The sequence below is a fragment of the Macaca nemestrina genome, chromosome 8 (genome assembly GCF_043159975.1).
Source record: "Macaca nemestrina isolate mMacNem1 chromosome 8, mMacNem.hap1, whole genome shotgun sequence".
NCBI classification, from domain to species: Eukaryota; Metazoa; Chordata; class Mammalia; order Primates; family Cercopithecidae; genus Macaca; species Macaca nemestrina.
In genome coordinates, this window is record NC_092132.1 from 93,194,189 (window position 1) to 93,211,155 (window position 16,967).

General features: G+C 38.9%; 1 protein-coding gene across 4 annotated transcripts in view; it reads left to right on the forward strand.

Annotated features, from left to right (window-relative positions):
* Window positions 1–16,967, forward strand: part of LOC105463382 (ST18 C2H2C-type zinc finger transcription factor) — a 113,342-nt gene that overhangs the window by 9,510 nt on the left and 86,865 nt on the right. The gene's annotated exons all lie outside the window — the stretch shown is intronic.

The following is a 16,967-nucleotide window of genomic DNA, read 5'->3' on the forward strand; positions in this document are numbered from 1 at the left end:
TAATAATAATAATTATTATTATTATTATTAGATGATGCCATCAGGCAACTAATTTTTTAACCTAAACATGGGAACATAGTGTGACCAATAGTTTTTTTTGAGTAGGTTCATGCATTTTCATCACAGATATTGTTGCTACTACACCTAGACAATATTGTGAAAATTCCACCCTAACATGTTTTCCAGGATAAATTCTAATTAGATTTTCTTTCAGTGTCTTTGTCAAGGTGTAGTCAAAAGAAAGTATATTTTTTTAGGAAGAAACACATGCAGATGACACATATTCTGTCAGGAACAAGATAATTGCTCTGTATATTTATCTACATGTGCTATTGACAACCTAGGAAGTCCCAAATCCACTATGTAGTCCACCTTTCCAGAAACAGCAGTGGTCTGTATTTGTTCCTCAGGGAAATGTTTGAAAAATGGAGGATGTGTAACAGTGTCTAATACACTTAAACTTTGTAAGGTATGCAATTTACACAGTTCTTTCTCCAGGCAACTGAGCTTGTGATTCCCCTAAAACACAGGCTGTCACTGTTGCTTCCATGTGGCTTATGATCTCTGTCATAGCCTTGGTTCATTTATGTAGCAAAACACTTATCTGTTAGAATTCATGCAGATGCTCTTCTCTGTGGAGTTTTTCAGTAGGGAATCCATGGCCCTACCTGTGTAATCAATTTTGTCTTACGAATTTTATTTTATTTTTATCTATTTATTTTTTTGAGACATGGTCTCAAACGGTCTCACTCAGTCTCTCAGGCTGGAGTGCAGTGGTGCGATCATGGTTCACTGCAACCTCAAACTCCTGGGCTCAGGCAATCCTCCTGCCTGAGCCTCTTGAGTAGCTGGGAGTACAGGTATGTGCCACCACACCTGGCTAATTTTTATATTTTTAGTAGAGACAGTGTCTTGCTATGTTGCCTAGGCTGGTCTCAAACTCCTGGGCTCAAGCGTTCCTCCCACCTCAGCTTCCCAAAGCTCTGAGATTAACAGGAGTGAGCCACTGCACCCAGCTTAAGAATTTTGATTTTGAAAGTATTTTGATAAGAACAGGACATATAGTATACCCCTACATTTGGACAGGATTAAACTGTTGAATAACCTTGGTCATTTAAATTATTACCTTTAGAATTTGCTCTTATTTAAAATTCTTATCTTTCTGGAGGCTTTATTTATATCCCCTGTAGAATGTTCAAGAGAAGTTTAAAATGACCCAGTGCTCCAAGTGGGGGACGTGTTTGCAGTCCCTGGAGTGGTTTCTTGGTTCTTGTTGTAGAATCAGTGTGCCCGTGGTCACGAGGCCACTCACTTACATGGTGAGGGACACCAGAGCCTTTTAAAGGAATCAAGCCATTTGGAGAAAAAAAGCCCTTAATTTTAGTGATGTTTCTTGAAGGCAACTTTTATACAAGATAATCTTTAAGGAATTAATGTGTGTACATTGGCCTAAAAAGAAAAATATAATTCATAGAGAAAAAGTTAGGTATTAGCAGAGAGAAGCAAATTTGTGGGAAGAAATGTTTACTGTGCTCTATGTGGAGAAATAGAAATTACTATTTGAGCAAGTCAGTAGCATTAATAATAATTATATATATATGTATATATAGAGAGAGAGAGATAGAGTTTTGCTCTTGTTGCCCAAGCTGGAGTGCAATGGCACGATCTCAGTTCACTACAACCTCTACCTCCTGGGTTCAAGTGATTCTCCTGCCTCAGTCCCTAGAGTAGCTGGGATTACAGGCATGCGCCACCATGCTGGGCTAATTTTGTATTTTTAGTAGAGACGGGGTTTCTCCATGTTGGTCAGACTGGTCTCAAACTCCTGATCTCAGGTGATCTGCCCATCTCGGCCTCCCAAAGTGCTGGGATTACAGGCATGAGCCACCACATCCAGCCAATAAACTAATATTTATTGGGGTCCTATGTGCCAGACACTCTTGGGCTTTCTTAATCTCTATTATCTCACTTAATCTTCCCGATAACCTTATAAGGCAGAAACTCTGATATTTCTATTTTCAGATGAATAAAGTGAAAATAAATAATTTATGGAAATAACCCAAGGCTACACAGCTGGTAGGCAATCCAGACTTCGGACTCAAAAGCCAGCTTCTCACCCACCAGACTAGTCTTTCTCTCACACACAATTAATACTGTTTAGAGTAGAAACCAAAAAGCGATGTAAGCAACAAATTTCTCACAGTCTATATTTTTAACCCTTATGGTTTATCTTTCAAACAGCCTAGTTTTCTTAAATTTGGACAAATAATGTAGTTTAAGATAATAATGTTTCTGTTTTCCTAATTCTCTAAAGATTATTTTTTGTCAGATATTTCATTTTAACTTATTTGTTATTAGAGTAACTCAGAAAGCTGATGATAATTGTTGGGAAAATTTATAAAAAAACATTAATTCACCTATTTTTCTTTAACGAGATCCAGCTTATAAAAATAACTAAGTGATTATTTGAAATTTTATAATCATTTCTGTTCAACAGAATGACCGTGCTTAGACAGACAAGGTCCCAAGTTGTTTCTTTTTGGTTTTGGTGGAGCCTCACCGTGTTGCCCAGGCTGGACTGCAGTGGAGCAATCTCGGTTCACTGCAACTTCCGCCTCCTAGGTTCAAGCTATTCTCCTGCCTCAGCCCCTGGAGTAGCTGGGACTACAGGCATGTGCCACCACGCCCGGCTAATTTTTTGTATTTTTAGTAGAGACAGGGTTTCACTGTGTGAGCCAGGAGAGTCTCAATTTCCTGACCTTGGGATCCACCTGCCTCGGCCTCCCAAAGTGCTGGGATTACAGGCTTGAGCCACCGCGCCCGGCCCCAAGTTGTTTCTTAAGTAGTTTAAGTTGACCCAGACATAGATTTTAATTATTATTCTATGTAAATCTTGGGGGAAAAGTACTGATTCATATGGAAGCTTATATTTTTAGCATCTTTTAAATTTTTGTCCATTTCCTGCAATTCCTCTTGCAATTTTTTCCACAGGTTTGTTGTGATCCAGCACAACTGTGTGCCTGAATTCTGAATATCTTAGGAAATGTGGCATGTTTTCCCCAGCGTAAAAGTTATGGCTGTTTTGTAGAGAACACTGGCAACTTTATTTGGTTCTTCTTTTTAGAATGAATTGGACATGTTATTGCTTCTAGGGCGACTACTTACAAAAGTACTAATACAAATGAAGCTAATTTAAATATACTGTATATTGTTCATGGCACTAATAAAATTGATACTGACATTCTCATCTTCTTATTATACTCTATGTCAGCTACTATCATCACCATTAAAAAAGCAATTTATAACCACAGGCCCACCTTTAATCATATTCCTTATTAGCATTTCCAGTCTTTCCTCTAACACGATTCAGGTTACAGGTGGTGTCGAGAAGGCTCTCCTGTGTCTTTCTAAATCATGACCATTGAATTATCTCTGCGCTTTTCTTTTATTACTATTATCCTTAGTCTGAACCTCATGCTATTGCATCTACTAATATTGGTAATTGTCTCTTGCATTGGCAAAGTGTTTTTACACCAGTCCAGCCCCCTTCCTCTAATTAGGAAAATATATTCTAGCCCCTGAAATGACTTTCGTATGTGACTACTTAGAGAGACAAATGAATTCAGGCCTCTTAAGCATATTAGAGTCAAATCTTTCTGTCCATTCACGGTCTTTTTGCTGTGTACCAATTTGTCAGCTTAAGTTTGGTAATGAAAGTTTTAATTGAAGTTTCTCTCTTTGTTTTATTTTACATAATTTCTTACTTTATATAAAATCCTATCATTTGGCATTTTCCTCTAAGTTTTAAAATGTTAAATATTTTATGAGCTCTCTAATCAATAAATTATAGGTTTATTTTATTTATTTATTTTGAGACAGGATCTCACTCTGTCACCCAGGCTGGAGTACAGTAGCGTGACCTTGGCTCATTGGAGTCTTAACCTCCTGGGCTCGGGCAATCCTTCGACCTCAGTCTTTGGAGTAGCTGGAACTACAGGCATGCGCCACCACACCCGGCTAATTTTGTTTATTTCTGTACAGATGAGGTTCTCACTATGTTGCTCAGCCTGGTCTCCATCAAACTCTCGAGCTCAAGTAATCTTCTTGCCTTGGCCTCCCAAAGTGCCGGGACTATAGGTGTGAGCCACCATGCCTGGCCTAGTTATAGATTTAACAATAACATTTCATGAGTATGTGAAAATTGTTATGCATTACAGATCTAGATGGCTTTCTAGTTTTTCTTTTATCTTATTTCATTCACTATAGTCTTTATATCAGTAATAAATACTTTAATATTTTGGAAGTTTTTTTAGAATTCAGTTTCCTTTAGTGGTCATAATTTTATTGGAACTTATTACATAAAGATTTCTGGAGGTGACAACTAAAGAAAAAAGTGAACTGATCCTGATTTCTAATAGTTAAGTGTTCCATAAGTCCATCAGCCAGGCAAAAGGAAATTAATCATTTTAATCATGAGGTTAGAGAAAGTAAGGGAGAAACTCTCTTCTTTCCATTTTGTGGTATTATTTCCAAATGTGGGGCTCAATGAATGTTTTAGAGATTTAATAGCGTAACTACTATATCATGTTGGCAATGTATCTTTTTCAATACTAGGACAGACCTGAACATTAGAATCCAAGAAACTAACGCCTTCAAGAAAATCCTTTTTACCTATAAGCCACTTTGAGAGGGACTTGAGACTGATCACCCAAGAAGTTGATGATGAGGATTAATTTAGAAGGGAGAAGTGTCCCTCCAGGGTGTGGGGGAGTTGTCTGTAGGGTTCAGTCACCCTGGCATCGGTCTTGTCCATGCCTCTGTGTGATGGAGGGGCTCCGTGTGGAACATGAGGCTGGAGGTCTCACACCAACAGAAGCATTGCAGAGATTATTTTTTGTTTACTGTACTGTTCTTACTAGGGCAGAAAAGTGTCTTAAAATATATTGGGGAAGCTTTCAATAAGAATAAAAACAAAAAAGAGTTTGTAGTTTAACAAGAAAAGCTGATGAACTCTAATGCTCTTGTATGTTTATGTATTTGCATAGCCTATTCTAGCATTTAGCGCTGAAGGTGTATTGAGTGGGCCTCAACAGGTACACACTGAATGATTTGTTGGAACAATGTGCACAGCATCTGGTTGGAGCCATAGGGCAAGCCCGTAAGGTCGTCAGGACAAATGACATTACCTGCATTTACTCATATGTGCTGAGTTCATGGAAGTTAAGTGCTTTATACCTGGCCTGTGACAGGGAAGCGACTGAACCAGAGACAGGACTCAGGTCCCGTCTCCAGTCCAGAGCCCGCACCCCCTGCAGCCACGGGATATTGTCTGCTGCCACTGCAGGCTGCTGCATGCCACTTTACCATCCATACTTGGGGGGACTATTAATTTAAATTTTATCAATAAATTAATATATCAAGCTGAAAAGTATCCTAACCTTCCGACAAACCCTGCCACATCTTCATAATTCCCTGCACTGCTAATTATAAAGAGACTGCTGGCCGGGCATGGTGGCTCATCCCTGTAATCCCAGCACTTTGGAAGACTAAGGCAGGTGGAACACTTGAGGTTAGGAGTTTGAGACCAGCTTGGCCAACATAGCGAAACCCTGTCTCTACTAAAAATATGAAAATTAGCCAGGGGTGGTGGCACGCACCTGTGATCCCATCTACTAGGGAAGCTGAAGCAGGAGAATTGCTTGAACCCAGGAGGTGGAGGTTGCAGTGAGCCTAGATTGTGCAATCTAGGAAATACAATAAAATAAAATACAAATAAAATCAAAATTAAAAAAAAAATTTAAAAAAGCAGACCACTACCATTTCCTTCTAAATTGTTTCCTAGAAGATAATTATGTGATTTTAAGTAGATGTTAAAATATCTAGGAATGACTCAAATATACATCCATTTTATTTGTTTTTTCTTTTGAAATGCCATCTTCCAAGCGATGACCTATCAAGGGCCTTGTACTTCCAAGGCTGATTTTGCAGTATGGGAGGTGTGAGTCACTTAACCTACACCTGAGGCCTGTAATAGTCATTTACAAATGGACTAAAAGTGGAATCCTCTTCCTTCATAGTACCCTAACCACAAAGGACTAAATAGTTAAGGTTTTTCCAGTTTTTATCACATGTATGTAATAAAATGTATATATTACATAAATTACATAGTACATAATATATATAACCGTGATTATACCAACCAACACACTGTAATAAAGCATAGTGTGTGTGTGTATATATATGTATATATATAAAATGGTGATTACACAGGACAGAGCACTCCCCAACTTGTCTAAGGTGTACTTTAAATCTTAATATCTGTATTTTAGAAAAATACTATGGAGCTAATGAATAAATGTCCATAGAGTTAAGAGACTCAGAAACAAAATAAGAGCAGGAAAATGTGCTTCATTTTCTTTGCTTGTTTTTCTCTACATTCAAGTATTATCACAAGGATATTGGTGGCCTCTGTCAACCAATAGATTACAGGATTTGAGAGTCTAAGGCACTAACATCTCTAAAAATCAGACATCTTCTAAAACTGTGGCAAAATATCACCACTGCAGGCTATATGTGAGGATTGACTTGTATTGCTGCTTTTGCATTGTCAGAGCTTACCTACAGAGATAATTTTTTCATCCATTTAGCTTTTCTTTTCTTGTAACATAAATACTTTCACACAGCAGAATTTGCCACTCTTGACTGAGGCATGAATATCTCCTTTGATATTTGTTCTTGTGCTCTAGCACAGTATTAGATGTTGCAGTGGATATGCAATTCACAGCATTGGTAACAAACCCAGGGTGTTATGTAACAGCATTGTTGAGGGTGAGAGGAGATCACGTCCAGCTTGGGACTCAGAGGTGCCCCCAGAACCTGCCGGCTCAGAACCATGGCATCCCCTGGAGGCTCACTGGAAATGCAGACTCCAGGGCTCTCTCTGGCCTTTTAACAAGATTTATAAGAAATTAATGGGTGTTTGGAAGTGTGAGAGGCACACATCACAGAGACCATAGGTTGAACTTTACTAATTACTTAGAAAAACTCTTCTCACCATTGCTAATTTTTAGTGGTATGAAGGTTGGCTGAAAAGTCAAAAGTCTGGGTTTCTTTGGTATTTTCTTGATCTATGAATTCTTGGGGAATGTTAATCATTGTTTGCATTTCTATTTGAAGAAAAACAGCAGAATACAGAACAAATGTCCAAATCTTGACAGTAGTGTGGCAAAATGCACAACTCTTGGTCTATCTTTGTTTTTATCTCTTAGAAGTGTTTGAAATCAACCAGATCTTCCTTAAACATTCATCATGTATCAGAAATCAGAGTTTAAGGATGGAAACTTTTAAGATCCTATTTTATGTGCTTCCACAGATGACTCTATAACCACCTACATTGTGTTCTCAGAGTATTTCATTACATGTCTCTGACAGAATCTGAAGTCTCCGTCAAATTCCATATGTCTGTCACACAGCTCCCTTGCAGCTTTGGTAATTTAGAAACTAAATTCCTAAAGCTCCTTTGGACTTGCTCAGGCACTGCACAGGTCATTGGCTCTCTTTGGTCCAAATCTTCTCACCCTCATGCACTCTTCAGCACCTCCAATGCAAGCAAAATTATTTGACAGCATATTTCGTTTCTCCCCGGTCCTACTTGAAGAAATGCATGAACTTTAATCATCAGGCAGAATACTTCCTATCTTGCTATCTTTTAAGTAAACTATGCCTATTTGAGGTCTCATTTTAATTATATTATATGCTTGTAAACATAATGTTTCTGACACCTTGTAAATTTTTTTGCTGCTTAAAATGTGAACTGAAATAAAATGTGTCCCATAATGTTGACAAATGAACTCCCTACAATCCAAATATCATGTGCTCTGGTTTCCAATATTTCGTCTCAATGGGCAAATTCTCAAAACTCTACTGCAAACCCTTGCCTAGAATTTGACTGGTTTGTCAAATTCTGTGGTATGAAGGTTGGCAGAAAAGCCGAGAGTTTTTGTGGTGGAAGGAACACTGGGTTAACAGCAGCCCTGGTTTCCAGGGCTGTTTCCCTGACTAGCTGTGTGGCCTTGGAAAAGTGTTCAAAGACCAAGCCTTGCTGCCTTCTTGACTAATGAAACTTTTTGCATAGAGCACTTTGAGCCCTGGTGTCACAGTTTCCCCTGCCCCCTCCATCTCAAAACATACCTTTAATAAAGTTTTAATTTATCATACCTAATTCTGACTTTTTAATATACTGCCTACTTTTTGAAGACAAGGAATCTATTTTATTTACCAGTGTAGGCCTCATACATGATGTTACTTGAGAAATATTTTATTTTACATTATCTATCCCTGTATGTTTAACCTGTTGATGTATTCAGCTGTATCTTGTGAGTTCATTTTTATCTTTGATATTCTCCTTTGCTACCTTTTCATTTGGGTTTTTTGCTTGCATCATTTTTCTTCTCATTTAGTTTCTTCTCCCTGTAGGAGAAAATCATTTTTATCCCCCTTCCCAGCAACAAATTTTGTTTTTTCAATATCATCACCATCCTGTTTTCTGAGAAAATCCTACATCTAACGCTACTTCTAATTTTTCATGTTAGAAAACGTTCTTTCCATCTCAACTCTGTTCTAGGCCATGCCTGACATAATTCTTTCCTTTGTCTTTTGACGTATGGAATTTGTACTCGTTCTTTCAGGCTCAAGACTGACACCACCTTCTCCATGAGGTATCCCCATGACCTCCCAGACTAAGACTTTTTCCCATTGTGTTCCCTAAGCAGTTCTTTACTTGTCTGTTTCAAAACACTTATTACTTTGAATTGTAGCTATTTTGTCATTCACTCATCCATCTGTCCACCCATTCAGAAGAAGAAAGCAGATTATCTGCCTTCGGCTTTGCAATTTCGTTGGGGAGACAATAAAAAAGGAAAAAACTATATTTTTTTAAAAAACAAAACTTTATCATATATAATTCTGCCTTTTTAATATACTACTTTTTAAAGACAAAAAATCTGTTTTATTTACCAGTGTAGGCCTCGTACAGGATGTTACTAGAGAAATATTTTATTTTACATTATCTACCCTTGTTTGTTTTGAGAATAAATAATGTAGCTTGTAATTCATGATAAACGCATTTCTATTTAACATGTTGATTCTCTATAACTGTCTTTAAAGTGCTTACAACTTCTTTCCTTCCAAGATCGTAAGTTCTTTCCCTAATTCTATCCCTTTACTTATATTTTTAAGAAAATTTTATTTTATTGTGATAAGAACACCTGAACCCTACCCACGTAACAATCTAGTTCTGGCCCCTTTAAAACCAAGGCTGTTTAGCCAGCAGTTTCCATTGGCCCCTCAATTACAAATCAGCCTATTCTGTTTAATTGTTTCTAGTTCATTTTTCTACAATCAATAAGGGTCTTCCTTTATAAGTGTATTTTATCAAAGTATCAGACATACAAAGGAGATGTTCTTAATTCTGCCAATGTCTCACTTGGTTTCATTTGGTCATTTTCAACTGGGAAGAGAAAATAAAACTGGAAACAATGCGCCCACTGCCCATTCCTGAGCTGCTTGTAGGAAGGGGTCAGCCCAGGGAGTCTGAGGACGGGCGTGTTGTCTGACTGCCGAGCCAGAAAGCAAAGTGACTGCCAGAACCCGGGAACTCTTAGACGAGATTGAAAGCTGAACAGCCGGGCATGGACAATGTAGATTGGGATGAAGAGTTGCATCTGAACAGTGGGTTTTTTGTTTTGTTTTGTTTTGTTTTGTTGAAAGGATTCTCACTGTGGTTCTCTGCCTGAGGCACAGGAACTACTCTGGGAGGCTAGCCTGGGGGTGGTTCTCAAAACTGGGGTGGGGAATGTTCTTCTAGGGTCCCCTGCAAAATCAGGGCAGGGGAGTGAACCCTGCATAGGGAAATATTGTAACATGCCCCTGGGGGCGTTCTCTTTGCCTTTGCTCCAGTGTCGAGGCTCAGGGTAAATTCTATTCTTCCAGATTGCCCCTGTGAGAATAGAGCGAAGTAGACTCCTAGACTCCTCAAAGTGCTCAAGGTAATTCTCCCAAGACCCTAAGGGCCATCCTCCTGGTCTTTGGAAGCCGACCCAGAGCCTACAGTCTGTCCTGGAGGATCAGCAAGCTCTGCGTTCTTCAAGGAAGGGCTGGAAGGCTCACACAAGCCTGGCCATTGACAAAGAAACTTGGCTTCCCAACACTGCAACCTCCCTGGTTTCCTCTACCTCTCAGACTGCATCTTCTCAGGTCTGCTTGCTGGTTCCTCAACACCCCAGTCTCTGACACTGGATTCCCCAAGGTGCATCCTTGATCCTCTTTGGTGGTGATCTTTTGGTGATCTCCATGGGGCTTTCAATACATTTGCATGTCCATAATTTTACATCCCCAGCACTTCTCTCTTTCCTGAATTTCAGACTCATATAACCGACTGTGTAGACAGCATCTGCAAATGGATCTCTGATAAGTATTCAAAATTAAAATCATTATCTTCTGCCATAAATCGATATACCCATCATCTTCCCATATCAGTAAATGGGGACATTCAAAAGTCTTGGAGGCATCCTCGACTCTCCTCTTCAGATTCTGTATTCAGTCTGTCCAAATATCCTGATGGCTCTAACTTCAAAATGAATCTGACCATTTCTCACCACCTGTGCTGCTGTCACAGGCCCCTAAGCCATCACAGCTCACTCCAATCACTGTCAGCACCTTCTCACGGCTTTCCTGCCTCTGTTCTTCCTCATGTAAGATTCACTCCATGAGACAGTCAGAAGCCCTTCAATGAGTTTCCCCTTTCTTAAAAAGACCACATCTTTACTCTGGCCTGGTCTCCCTGCCTGTTCATTGCCCCCTGCCCAACTAGAATCCGTGCTGGGTCCCCCAGACCTGCCAAGTCTCAGGCTTTGGCATGCTATTCCCACTGTCTGGAATGTTGCTCCCTGCACAACTGTGCGTCTCACATGCTCACTTGCACCAGGTTTTTGCTCAATGCCTCCTTGTCAGCAAGAACTTCCTTGACCTTAGCCTTTACAATTACAAGCCCCTATTCCAGCTTTCTTTATTATTCTCCTTCTGCTTTATTTTTTATGAAAAAAATTTGTCACCTTTTGACACACAATCCAACTACTTATTTACTTTGTTCCTAATCTGTATTTTTTTCACAAGAATATAAGTTTTGTGGAGCAGGAATCTCCTATCTCATTGATAATACCCACAACATCTAGAATAGTGCCTGCCACATTATAGGAGGTAATGAAAAAAAAAAAAAAACTGAATAAATGTGTTCTGAGTACTGTAGAAGGCATTGGAATGAGACACAGGAACTCACAGTTTTTGAAAGCTAACACCTACAAGTCATGAAAACACATTGTGGTAATTCCTATACAACAGATTTATGTAAGGGAGCACAGTGGAATGAGCAGCTCCTTCTGACTGGGGGTTTGACCTGAGTTTGAAGGAAAAGAAATTGCCCAGGAACTTCTGCTGTCACAGAGCAGGCACTCCATACAAATGAGCTAAACGAGAGTGTGTGGCAAACTCTTCCAGAAGTCTGGTTCTTGGCTTGCTATGGGTTTAGCTGGTCTTGGGTCAAAGGAGCAAGGATATATAGGAATAGAGATTGCTCCTTGAGTACATGTGAAACACGGTTCTCTCCATTACTTTGAATTTACTTCTACTGGCCTTTGTTTAACAAGATATCCTCATCTTTTAAAAGCAACAGAAAATCATATATCAGAAGAAAGCTTATAGTTCATGATCCAAAAGTCTTCAATTTTTATAATTTTATGCCTTCATGAATCAAGCTTTGATGTTCTGTTTATTTCCATATTTATAACAGATGCAGGGCAATCTCTTGGCAATACAGTAGACCAAGGCTGCAGACAGGTTTTTAACCCCACGCGATGCCTGTGTACCATGGGAACAGCCCTATAAGTAACGATTTACATTTGCAGGATAGCTCCCAGAAGTCCAGCCAGCCAACATGAGGTTCAAAGGGTAAACTGAGCATCCTGAGCCCTTCCATGCCCTGAAGCACTGCCTGTGTCTCAGAAACTGTGCAGACACCTTTAAATGCCTTGTCTTGCTTGCTTGATCTTTAGTACCAGGAGGTGAGTGCTACTGTCCACGTTGTCTAGATGAACAGACTGGCTCAGAACCGTGTCACGGGTGGCTTTGACATTCTCCAGAAAGAGCAGTTGTATAATAACCTGAATAAGAATATGAAATGTTAAAGAAAAAAAGGTTATGTGATGAAATCTTAAACTAGGAAGTAAGCACTGGCAAAATAGCCACTTCCACCTCCACCGGTGAATGGAAACATCAGGGCACCCCATGAGTACCAATGAGGCCATGGCAGAAGCAGTGTCGGGGCTAAGCCTATTGACCTCTAAGTGCCCACAGCTCTTCAGTGGGGCTGGAAGGAGGTGGGCCTGGGGAAGTGTCATTTGTCAGTAGCTCTGGTATTGCATGCGGAGGAAAGCACAGGTACGTGTAGAAGGGGTTAGGGCTACAGGAAGTGATATGTGGAGCTTGCAGGCTTCATTTTCAGCTGAGTGCTCCTCTATCAGGTTATTTCTGTTTCAAGTTATTTGTAATTCAATAGGATACTTGGCTGCGGAAACATTCCACAGATTTGTGTGTATACATATATATACACATACACACACACATAGAGATACTACACATACATTTATACACACATAATTATAATAATATATCAAAGTAGGTGATCCTTGCTAACTCCGTATGCACATGACTACTGTAACACATGGTCCTTCTTTTAAATATTACTCCAGGATGTTAGTGAGTTCTGTTAAATGATTCATGCAATGTTCCAGTGAAGTGGAGAAGGATAAATGGAAGTATTCCAAATATCAAACAAATCTTATTCATATTTAGCAAAGACCTGTGTATATCTATAGGTTTTTAGTTTTTTGTGTGTGTGCAGAAAACTAAAAAAGGAGCCTAGATTTATGAGCCACACCTCCATATTCGGCTAAATGTCAACAAGTGAAATTGACATGTATGATAGTAGTTATAAAACAGCCATGGCCGGGCGCAGTGGCTCACGCTTGTAATCCCAGCACTTTGGGAGGCCGAGGCTGGGGGGTCACAAGGTCAGGAGTTTGAGACTAGCCTGGCCAGTATGGTGAAACCCCATCTCTACTAAAAATACAAAAATTAGCCAGGCCTGGTGGCAGGTGCCTGTAGTCCCAGCTACTCAGGAGGCTGAGGCAGGAGAATCATGAAGGTTGCAGTGAGCCGAATCGCACCACTGCACATTGCACTCCAGCCTAGGTGACAGAGCAAGACTCTGTCTCCCAGAAAAAGGAAAAAAGAAAAAAAGAAAGGAAAAAAACCCAGCCATATGGTCTTTAGAAAGCCTTTTGTCTTAGTAATTTAAAAAGCCAGAAAAGTACTATATTGCTCATATTACTGAAGAAGTTCTGTCTTTGTGTATGTGTGTGTGTGTGTGTGCTTGTTTTGTTTTGCTTTTTTCCCTCTGTGGGTCTCTATCTTCTATTATCATGTCTGCCCTGTAGGCTGTCTCTCTGTGGGTTGTGCTGTGTCTGTGTTTCTGCTAGCCTTTGACTATGTAACTGTGACATGTGCACACTTAGTTCCCTTCCTTCTTTCTGGCCTCCCTGCCTTCATTCCTTCTGTTTTCTTCCATCTTACCCAGTCTTTCTCACTGTTCCTTCTTTTTATTTTATCTTTCCTTCTTCAGATTTCTACTCTAAGTGTTCATGCTAGAGAACAGAAGGACATCTGTACTTTATTCATTACCGTACTAATTAGACCTTTATATTTCCTGGTCTTCACTTAAAGCCCTCCTAAATTAACTCAATTTTACATATGTGGCCCTGGTTTGAGTGCTTCTGGGGGTGACTGACCCAGAGTAACAAAGAAGCTCCAACCCCATCATCAGCTAATGATGTTTACTTTGTGAATAAATGAGATCGTTTTCATTAGTAAGGCTGTGCCTGCATCACAAACATAAATAGGAACTTAGTATTTGATGGATTTGGACATGATGTGTTACAGAGACAATTTTCTTAGGCTGTCCACAATAACCTCCCCAACACATCCCGAGTTGTCTGGATAATTCACATGAACTTAAGTTTAGGTACATGAATAAAATATTAATTGCCTTTGTTACTTTTGTTTAAGAGTAACTTTGCAGCAGGCATTTTTCTAAGTATTTTACAATCACTGTCACTTACTATGTTCCAATGTCCCCATTCAACACCGAAAGCCGAAATAGAATTTTGAAATGGATTTTGCTAGAACGTGGCTCCTGGTTCTGCATTCTATTCAACAACCTCCATTAAAATGTAAAATTCTTATCTTGTTTATAAAATAACTGCAATTTACTTTGAACTCCAACTTTTACGACAAAGTTAACTGTTTCTCCTTTTCTTGGAAGTATGCATGCAAGGGTTCCATTTCTCCTCAAACTGCAAAAAGTGTTTCCACAGTGCCTAGAAGATGCATAGCAAATAACCCTTACCTCCAGGAGGCCCTGGGACCTGTGCTATGCGTGAATGGCAGTTGGCTCCCTTCTCCTTGAGGGTTAATTCCAAGACCCTGGTGGCTGCCTGAAACCTCAGATAGTACCAAACCCTATATACACTATGTTTTTTCCTATACATACATACCTATGATAAAGTTTAAGTTATAACATAGGCACATAAAGACATTAACAACATAACTAATAATAAAATAGAACAGTTATAAAAATAGGCTGCAATAAAAGTTATACAAATGAGGTCTCTCTCTCAAAATACATATTATACTATACTCACCTATTTTCAGATCTCGGTTGACTACAGTCAACTGAAACCATGGAAAATGAAAGCATGGACAAGGGGGGACTGCCGTATGAAATCAGGGAGAAAAGACACGGGACATCAGTCCTCATAGGACATCAGTCCTCACAGGATGAATGCAGGCATTTGCCAAATAAAAACAGAGGAAGTGGATTACGTGGTGGGGTGAATGAAGCTTCTGCATCATTCATGGGCAGTTTTGAAAAGAATATGAAGATACTTGTATTTAAGGTTTCTTTTTCTTTTAAGTATGACGTTTAGGGTTTACCAAACTTTCTCCCAGGGAAAAACTGAGCCGGCATGGTTGGTTCCTCCACTGACCCAGGAGCAGCCTTGTAGCCCTAGCCTAGGCAGGTGGGAGGAAAGAAGGGGAGAGACAAGGGCACCTCCCAGTCTTACCCTCTGCCCTAGACCTCTACTTCTGTGCTTAAGCAGCACCCAAGTCTTTTTTGCTTTTAATTAACCATTTTTTGCAAGCATATTCTGCTAATAAAATTTCTGCTTGGTAACGTGATTGCTATTTCAAATTAGATGAAATACTAAATGGGGGAACATTTTATTTTCTTCTAAAACTAGGTGTTTGTGAATTTACAAAACGTGGAATCGATGTGGTCTGATCACATGCTAAGATGATATATACAAATAAAGTACAGGATTTTTATCCCCCATTATTGTGGCATTTCACAGCTCTTATTGTTTTACTTTATTTTTTGGTTAGAAATGCAAACTTCAAGAAAAAAAAAAAGAAAAAACAAGATAATTTAGATTATTCACCAAGTTAGTTAAGATAAAATTGAGGCACTTTGAACTCAATTCTATAAATTCATTTAATGGGAATATGATTACCTTAGATGATTAAGGTGCTTTTGTTACTCAACCACATTTAATATTTTTTAGCAGATACAGTCTATAATAAAACTCAGTACTTACCCAAGATCAATTAAAATGCTGCAATAATATTCTTTAAATGTTTTTTTAAGATTATTTTAAATATTCCTTCCTCAGATGTAGTGATGATTTTGGTAAGGCAAATATTCATAAACTAAGTAAATTTTATTTTTGTCTTTATGATCAAAATAAGATACTTCATTTAATTTTTCCTAATACTTTTTGTTTTATAATGCTGTTTGACAAAATAAGTATAAAATCACATATATTTTATTGTATTATATACTCAAAAGAAAGTATTTTGAAGTATTACTCAAATTAAAATAACAGTGTGGGCTTTAATGAAGCCAAATTCACTAGCAAACAAAAATAGTAATAAATCTCTCTTTGTATCTGAATTCTTTCAGTATGTTGATTCTAAAAGCCACATAATGTTCATCTCTTAGTGTCTTCAATTTTCTAATTTTATCTTATTATATTCAACTTCTATTCTTTCCGGTACATCCCTATGATCCATTATGTCACCTTTTTGAAGAAGCCAGATCCTGTTTCTATATTGTATAACTAATCCATGGCTATGCAGTAGCTGAACTGCTCAGTCAATTTCTAGGCACTTAAGAGGAGTTTGGGAGTGCCCAAATGATTTAACTAAGACATATTGTCTTTGAGTGTAAATTGGAAGACATTTATTTGTATTTTATATTAAATGGTATTTCAAATGTTGGTGTATAATTTTGTGTTTTAGCCAATGACTGAACAGTTGTTTCTTTAAAAACTTTGGTCCATGTGAGGATTAAATTATCTTTAAAACTGTATGATTGTTCATGTTTTTGAAGAGCAGATTTTGGAACTGATCAGTTCATGATGTTGCGGTCATTCAGTCAATCTTTGTGTGGACCAGTTAGGGTTACTTGGCTCACCGGCTTCAGCTGACTTACTTCCTGTCTCTTCTTTGGCTGTCTAGCAAAAACACATCCTCAGTGGTGGGGAGCTGGGCAGAGAAGCCCACATGGATAAGGGAAGTTAGTCCCATCATCTGCACAGTAATGGGTGGCTGTTGATGGCTCTCCCGGAGGAAGGCAGTTCTCCAGATGCAGGATGTGTGCTTTCACCAACATACATCTTCATATGCTCGCATCTGACTGGGGCTTAACTTCAGTGGTCATTCACTGAGCATGCTCCTAACACACAGACCTTATGTTATGCACAAGAGATATAAAAACGAGCAAGAAACGGTTTCTG